Raw genomic sequence first — 9,282 nt, forward strand, 5'->3', positions numbered from 1 at the left:
GGAGGGTTAGGACAAGTGGTCATGAAAAAAATAAAATAAAATTAGATCCCTACTCTATGCCCTAGCCACCTCCTCCCCAAATAATAATTCCAGTAGATTAAAGACTTAAATGTGGAAGACAAACTTTTAAATTTTAGAAGACAATATAAGAGAAGATCAAACCTTTAGATATGGGAAATTTTTATGAAATAAGACAGAAAAAAATTAGCTATAAAAATCGATAAATTTGACTACATTCAAATTATTTCTATTGGTCAAAAGGGTTACCATAGGTACAAACTACCCCAAGTAGTGGATTCATGAATACCAAGTGGGTTCGTATGCTGTGGTGCCAGAGAAGTTCCAAGGCAGGAAGCAAGAAGTAGGACCCATAGGGTCTGCATCCTGACAAGGGTGCACTTGCACAAATCTGATTACATCTCATATGGAACTGGTCACCACAACAATGACTGGAGAAGAGGTAGGGCTGAAAGAATATAATGTGGTGCACAAGCCACCACATGAGAGTTAATGAGGCAAAATTCATTTCGGTTTATTTAAAGATTTTTACCTAGTTACTTTATATTTGTTATTTGATAATTCCAGTGCAGCACTAATATAAACATACATCTTTAAGGCTAAGTTACTTTTGAGATTATTTATGATTCCATTTTCAGAAGGTATTTTTGTGTTTTCGTTTCCATGTGGCAGCTTCTTTAGTTTTTATTATTTCCTGCAAGCCCAGAGATCCGATTAAAATGTTTTATGTGGATCTCATTTTTTTCTCCCGAGAAGAGTCCTTCACAGTATCTGGTCTACCACATTGACCGAAGCCAAAGCCCTGGGTACGCAGATCTGGACAGAGCCCAGTAGGCTCTCAAACTACATTACTACTTACTTTCTTTTGTATAAAACATGCAGCACTTGCTGTCAGCCATGCATTGTTCCTTCCTATCACTTCAGTCACTTTAATCCCTTAGGTGTAGAATTCTTAAAGAATCTTAAATATCGTCCAAGACAAGGAAGTATGAAAGATTGCCAGCTGATGATTTTCTAACTCTTCTCCTGAAACTACAGCTCTTTCTCTGCCGCTTTTATTCGAAAAGCAAAAAGCAAATGAGCCCAGTCATCATAACTTGTGCCTCGATCTAATTAAATTTTATCACAAGATAAGAATAGAGAGAAAGCTGACTACAGTGCTAATGTGAAACAATTGAGAATTTAGTTAGCAAATTCTAAAATAGTTTACCATTCTGTTTTCACTTTGCAATTCTGGCCTATAGCCAGACAGAAAAAATGAAAGTCATTTTGGTATTTAAGTACTGTATAGCTCATATCAACTTTAAATCCCATACTGAACGATTCCATTTGACTACTATGATTTTCTTGCTTTGCTCTATTTCTAGAGCAAATATAAAATATTCTCTCTACCTCTCTTGTCTTACATCTAACCCACAACTAATAAAGCCTCAGAATTTGTAGTCAGGAAAACATAATTTACCATAATACCTTTTTTTCCCCTTCGCATGTTAACCAAATTGTGCATTTAAAATCCTGGCTCCGTCTAGAATCCTAAAGGCATTTTAGTTACAATCCGACATTTTCTTTCCCTCTGTTGCCAGTTGAAAGCATACTTTCCAAGCTCTTATTCATTCAGCTAACAGTGACTTCCCTTATAGAGTTTCCAGTTATATTTTGTTAGTAGCTTTAATAAAACAAAGAAAAGAATACAGTGAATAAAATGATTAGGTCAGAATCAAAAGACATCATATTTCATAATCTCCCCCAAATTATCTACAACACTTCCCCAGCTTTGAGTTAAGTTATGAAGTATTCATAATTTTACTTCTTAATAAATGTGTTTTTCTTAAAAAGATGAGGCAATTAATACATACTTAGAAGAACCACTCTGCTCCAAACACAGGTAATTCCAACCAACCCTCCAACATAAAGAAAACTAGAAAACGGGACAAAATGTTTTTAGAGATATGCTTAAAGGAAAGGGAAGTTTACCAACATAGCGAAGAATTATTAGGACAGAATATGGGAGAGTATAGGAGCCTGGAAAAGTGAGTGTGACATTCGAGGCAGTTTTTTATCCCTAGAAGCGTTTCCTGATTCTGGAAGGTGCAGTTGTGAGGCTGAGCCATACTTTTAGTAAACTAGGATCAGGAATTGGGGTTAGAGCCTATCAGAATGATGGGGTCCTGGTGATTCTCCTTGATTTGGCTTGGCTATACCTTAAGGTGAACTAAAAAGAAGACCTCCACTGTGGCTGAAATATAGCTATAAATTATGAAATTCTTGAAATAGGACTGGGTGAATTTCACATTGCCAGTACTGTCCAGGCACGTGGCAAAAGCAAACATAAATTCTCTCTGGAGAAAAATAACAACACATTAAGCCTCAAATGATTCCTGTATAAATATTGCAAAATCAATTTCTAGCACACAGTGAAAAGTAACTCGTCACACTAGGAGAAAATAACACATTCAAGGAAATCAGCAGAAACGAAAGCAAGAAACAGATCCAGAAGGTCTCCAGATATTGATGTTATATGGAGATATAAGACACAGACTGTAATATAACTATGTTTTCTGTGTTTAAACAAATAACAGACAAGATTGAGAATTGGAGCTAGAAGTTAAAAGAAACAAGTAAATGGAAATTTTGGAATATAAATAATATTTACCAGGATTAGAAAACTAATGCACAGGTAATAACAGCAGATTGGACCAGGCTAAAACAGAATTAGTAGTTATAAAATAAGAGAAAAATATCTAGAATAAACTAGAAAAAGAGAGAGAGAGAGAAAAAACTATAGAATAGTAAATACAAGATTTAGAGATAACAGTGAGAATTCTAATATGCATTTGAAACATCAGGCATAGAGGAGAGAGAAAATATGGAAAGAGGAAATAATTGATGAGAATTTTCTAGAATCCCTACAAACCCTAAGTAGGATAAAAGAAATTTATACCTAGGTGTATTATAGCAAACCCACTGAAATCTTCTCCCTTCAAAAAAAAAAAAAGAAAGAAGAGAGACTCTCTTCAATGGAGAAATAATTAGAAAGCCATCTTCTCAATAGGAAAAAAAATAGAAACAAGAGAGTGGAATAACTATGGGGTTGAGAATAACAACTGCTGGGACTTCCCTGGTGGTGCAGTTGTTAAGAATCTGCCTGTCAATGTAGGGGACATGGGTTCGAGCCTTGGTCCGGGAAGATCCCACATGCCGTGGAGCAACAAGCCCATGTGCCACAACTACTGAGACTGCGCTCTAGAGCCCGCAAGCCACAACTACTGAAACCTGCATGCCACAACTACTGAAGCCCAAGCGCCTAGAGCCCGTGTTCCATGACAAGAGAAGCCACCGCAATGAGAAGCCGGCACACCACAACAAAGAGTACCCACGCTCACAACTAGAGAAAGCCCGTGTACGGCAATGAAGACCCAATGCAGCCAAAAATAAATAAATAAAATAAGTTTATATTAAAAAAAAGAATAATAACTGCTAATGTGTAATTTTATACCCAACAAAAATATACATCAAGAATGAAGGAGAAACAAATATTTTTCAGATAGACAGAAATTGAGAGAATTCCTCTCCTGAGGACTTGTACAAAAAAGATAATTAGCAGGCAGAAGGAAAATAAGTTCAGATGGAAGTTTGGGATGCAGAGCAGAACAGAGAGCAATTGAAAGGGCAAACATATGGGTAAGTCTAAATGAATATTGACTGTATGTAACAATGATAATAATGTGTAATTAAAATAGTTATTGGAGCAAGGATACATTAAGGCAATGAATTAGAATGGGAATCACATAAACAGACTTCTGCATAAACACACTGCTGATTTATGAGAAGGTTAGCTCTGTTGAGTAGGGGAGAGTGAAATGTGCTGGGACAATTAATACCAATATTAAAAATGGAAGTTACCCTCTACCTCATACATACACAGAAATAAATTCCATGTAGATTTTATATCTGAATGTGAAAAGTAAATAATAACAAACATTCTAAAAGATACTTTAAGAGAATATTTTCCTAACCTTAAAGTAAGAAAAAACTTTTCAAATGGCAAAAAATGCACTAATCATAAAGGAAAAGCTAGGTAAAATGGAGTATATTAAGCTCAACAACCTCTCTTTATCAAAAATTACTCTTAAGAGTAAAGAGATGAGTCACACACTGGGAGACAGCATATGTAATACATGTACATGACAAAGGGCTCACATATCGAATCTATCGTATAAGAAGCCACCAACAGGGCTTCCCTGGTGGCGCAGTGGTTGAGAGTCCGCCTGCCGATGCGGGGGACACGGGTTCGTGCCCCGGTCCGGGAGGATCCCGCATGCCGCGGAGCGGCTGGGCCCGTGAGCTGTGGCCGCTGAGCCTGCGCGTCCGGAGCCTGTGCTCCGCGGCGGGAGAGGCCGCAGCAGTGAGAGGCCCGCGTACCGCAGAAAAAAAAAAAAAAAAAAAAAAGAAGCCACCAACAGATCAATAAGAAAAAGACATCTCAATAGAAAAATGGGCAAGAGATTTGAATAGGCACTACCAAGAAGAGAAAATCCAAAGTGCTTAATAAACATGAAAAAGTGCTCAATTACATTAGTAATCAGGAAAATGTAAATAAAACCAAAATGAAGGGGAGTTCCCTGGTGGCCTAGCGGTTAGAATTCGGTGCTTTCACTGCTGCTGCACGGGGTTCAATCCCTGGTCGGGGAAATAAGATCCCACAAGCTGCACGGTGTGGCCAAAATAAATAAATAAAAATAACAAAAACAAACAAACAAAACGAGGAACCACTACATACCAACAAGAACTGCTAAAAAGAAAATGACCGGCAGTCACAAGTGTTGGTGAGGAGGTAGGGCAAATGGAATCCTCGTAATCTGATGATAAGAGTGTAAATTGGTATAACCCCTTGGAAAACTGTTTGGTACTAATCACTAAAGCTGAACTTACACATAATCTATTCACTCAGCAATTCCACTCCTATGTATACATGCAATGGAAATGAGTGCATGCACCCCAAGAGATTGCACAAGGGTGTTACAGTAGCATTGTTTCTGATAACCCCAAACTGGAAACAACCCAAAAGCCCATCAAATTCAGGTATATCCATTCAATTATTATTAACTGTATGAATATACAACTGCAAACAATACTGTGGATGAACCTTGCAAACATAACGTGGAATGAAACACTCCAAACTAAAAGAACACATACTCGACGATTCCATTTACATAAATGTGAAAAACCTGGCAATAAACTATAGCATTAAAGGGTGCATCTGTATGTGGTATAACTATAAGGATATGCATGAATGTTATTATTATAAAATTATATGGAGATTTGGGGGAGAAGGAAGTAAGGGATAGTGACACAAAGAATGTTTCAGAGACTTGGCAATTTTCTATTTCTTCCTAGATCATGATTACAGGATGCTCACTTTGTAATAAATCATTGAATTTAACAATTTTCTTCAATGTTTCTTTTCTGTATGTGTTTATATTTTATAATCAAAAGTTAAAATCTCAACTAATCTAAAATAAAATAGATTTTAGCTTGAAGGTCAAATTTTTGTAGGGATCACCTTTTGTTATTTTCCTTTTCAGACTGTAAGTAGTAGAAAATAATATGTAAAGTGTAGAATATTTCATCTTGGAAAAAAGGGTTTATATGTATGGCTATAACAGAATTCACATGCTTATTGTTTTGTTTTGTTCTGGTTTGGGTGGGTTTATTTTTTAGCAGTTAGTTAAGAGATTGAGTAGCAAAATATTGTCACCAGAATTTTTTTTTTTTTTGGAAGGAGGCTATTTATTTTCTCTTCCTTTCCTCTTATACTTAGAGAATACATACTGAACAATAAAACAAGAAAAACCAACCTACTACAAGGATGCACTGCCATACAAAAGCAACAGAAATCCAGTATAAGAATGTATTAACCTCTCCCTTTTCCTTTGTTGAGTCTTAGTTCATTTGAGCAAATTGCTTTTGAGTTTATACCTTCTGTCTTTAGTTTTCCCCTTTTCTCTTAAAATGTCCTCAGATTACAAGTACTCCGACACAGCCTTAATTCAAATGCCTTTCGTTATAAATTGAAATTCACGTTTTCCCATTTTCTATTCCTTTAAAATGTCATAACAGTGATTACCTCACTGCTATTCTGAAGTTCAAAACCACATGCATAGCTACTAATCCATTGTGGATTTGTGCCAAGTGTCACTTCTGTCTCAGCCCTCAGAGCCCTGATAAGATTGTGATAATTAGAAGCCCCTGGGGATGAGACTCATACTTTCTTGTATGTCTTCTGCCCCGTCCACCTGTGCTCAGACACAAGCCTCTTTTTTCAATTACTCTGCAGATGGAGTCAGCTTATTATATTGATATGGCAGTTCTCTGCATGCTCCCTCTCCTGGAGTACAGATATCTTAATAACTTTATGAATAAAACTCCTGTTCAAATCAAAAGGCATTCCATGGAAGTACATCTTGTGGGATCTGACACCTATCAATATAAGTTAACACCCTAACCTTCCACAATACCCAATTAATCACTAAATCCTGTTCATTGTTCTTTCTGAAAGAACTCAAGCCACCATTATTTCTTGTTCAAATCACTGCAAACACTTTCTTACTGGTCTCCCTGCCTCTAATCTAGATGCCTCTTGGGTGATTGTGGTAAAAGGTAAAGATATCCTCTCACTCATCCTGTTTAAAATTTCTTCCTCTTTAAGTTTCACATTGTTCTCTGAATAAAGTCGAAATTTATTAACAGGTCTCCAAGACCCTTTATCACCAGGCCTCTGATGACATGAGGATGCCCTACGTATGTCCCAACAACTTGAATTACTCACAGTTGTGCTATATTCTCTCCTCTTTCTGTGCCTCTGTACTGTTCCTCCACCCAGAACCCCACTTCTATACCTTCCTTTTTCCTCGGAGAACTTCACATGGTTAAAATGCCTATTTCCTACTTGACCTTTCAGTCTCAGCTTAGATAGCACTTTTTCTGAGTCTCCTTCTCTGAATACCCAAGTCTGGATTACATGTCACCCACCAGGTGTTTTCAAAACCCTATACTTATCCCCATAGTGTTCTTATCACCTTGAATTATTGCTCACTTCCTTTTCTGTCTAAATCACAAATGAATAAGCCCCTAGACATCAGGGTCTGTATCTGCAACATGGCTAATACCAATGGCTAGCATAGTGCTGGCCCAGACTGGGTAGTCTACTAAAAAATAATAATAATCTAATGTTGAATGAATGAAAAAGTTCAGCTAAACATGTACAAAAAATTGTACTATTGTTCACTACTCAACAGTAGCTACTGTTAATGAAACTCTGAATGGAAGAATAGTAAGGGAGCTACAATATAAAAGTAGTTGTTTCATGATGGACTGAAGCAAGGATACCACAAACCATTAATATATGGGAAAATGTTTTAATGATTTTTCTGAAGCTGTGCTTCCAATATCTTACCAAAATTGGAAAGTATCATACCAATAAGTTAGCTCCAAAATTGGAGGTCATACTTTTCAAACCCCAAATCAAAATAGATGGTCTGACAAATGATTCTTATGATTTATAGATATATCAGCACTTAACATGTTTAAAAATAAATCATATTTAATTTGACACTTACTGAATTATCTTTCTTAAAAATAATTAATTTGGAGGGAATAGAACTAAGGTGAAAATCTGAGATGGGTGGTTTCTGCATCTGTAAGTGTATGAGTTTAGGACGTTTTCGATGAGAAAATGCAAACTGGCTTAGGCCATGTGGACATTTACATAATGAATTTCAGAGGCAGAGCAAATGATAGAATTGGCTTAATCTAGCAACTGAGTCTCCATTTCTTTGCTGTGTCTTAGCTGTGCCCCTGTGTGTGAGCTGCATCCACAAATTGGTAGCTGAATGGCTCTACAGAAGTTCTAGGCCTCACATTAGTCCACTACACATATTTAGAAGAGAAGAGACTTCTTTCTCAGGAGACCTCAGCAATCTTTCCTCATAGCTCACGGGCCCAAATTAGATCACATGTCATAAGTGAAATAATTTCTGTGGCCTCATTGGTTTAGCCCTGGGTTTCAACCCATTCCTGTGACAAGTATAATGGGATTACCTTGGACCAGACATGAGCTTTCTTTGAAGCTCTGGGGCTTCCCAGGAGAGCGGTGGACACATACATGAATATCAGGGCTTTCTGAGGAAGGATTCTTAGGAAGGACAATGGATACTGGGGAAATAACCAACAATATCCACTCTGCGGACGAAGAGCACAGTTGTCTTTCAATTCTTTTTTAAATTATTTTTAAATTGTGCTATATACAGAAGATATATAAAGAGTATATACTTTATACTATATAGATTTTTAGAGGAATTCAAATTGAGCTTATGCCTAGCTCCTAAACATAAATCACATTTAACACAAAGTTTATATTAACCTGAATAACACATTCAGAGGCTCAACACTAGGGGCAATGTCCACGTGCAAAACATTGTTCAAATCCAAAAGAAGTATGTCCCTTTAAAAGTGTTTTCTGACTGGTTAAAAATGGTTTGCTTGAGAGTATTATTAAGAAAGATATGTGTGCAACTCCTAAATTGTGGAATTTACAGACAAAGAATCAAAATAGAAATAGCTATATTGTCAAGTGGCTTCAGCATTTTGTTTCTCAAGTAAAAAGTACATATAATATACAAAATCTGTTTATAAGTCTTGTTTAGAAAATGCATTTGAATTGTGTATTTCACTTTTCTGTCTTCTTCAAGGAAATCAGAACGCAAGTTTGGCAATATGAACAATAAAGACAAAGTAAGCAATATATACAACTCCTTTCTAAATTGAAACTGCCTTAAAGCAAAAAAAAAAAAAAAAAAAAGACTTGTTCATTCTGTGCCTGAGTTAGCTATGCTGACAGATCCATGTCCCCAAGACCACAGCCTTATGCCTTTTCCACACAGAAAATCTCGTAGTATTATGAGTAACATACAAGTTAAAAACACAGAGAAAATTTTAAAGCCGTTTTTATTTTCTCCCTCAACTCATTATTTATATTGAAAAGATTCTCGTTTTGTTTAATTAAAATATGCTTTGTTTTTTTTATATCAACAAACTTTATTGAGAACATTCTTAAGTTAAGTGTAAAAAGTTATACTTAATATGAATCTAGTCTTTGAGGAACCTCTGGAGACAAAATAATTATTACAGTGTAAAGTGGTAAGTCCATTGATAGTAAGTAATGCTTGAGTGTTAGGGAAATAAAACAAAAGTAGCAAGGGCAGG

The sequence above is a fragment of the Pseudorca crassidens genome, chromosome 13, assembly GCF_039906515.1.
Source record: "Pseudorca crassidens isolate mPseCra1 chromosome 13, mPseCra1.hap1, whole genome shotgun sequence".
In the NCBI taxonomy this organism is placed as follows: Eukaryota; Metazoa; Chordata; class Mammalia; order Artiodactyla; family Delphinidae; genus Pseudorca; species Pseudorca crassidens.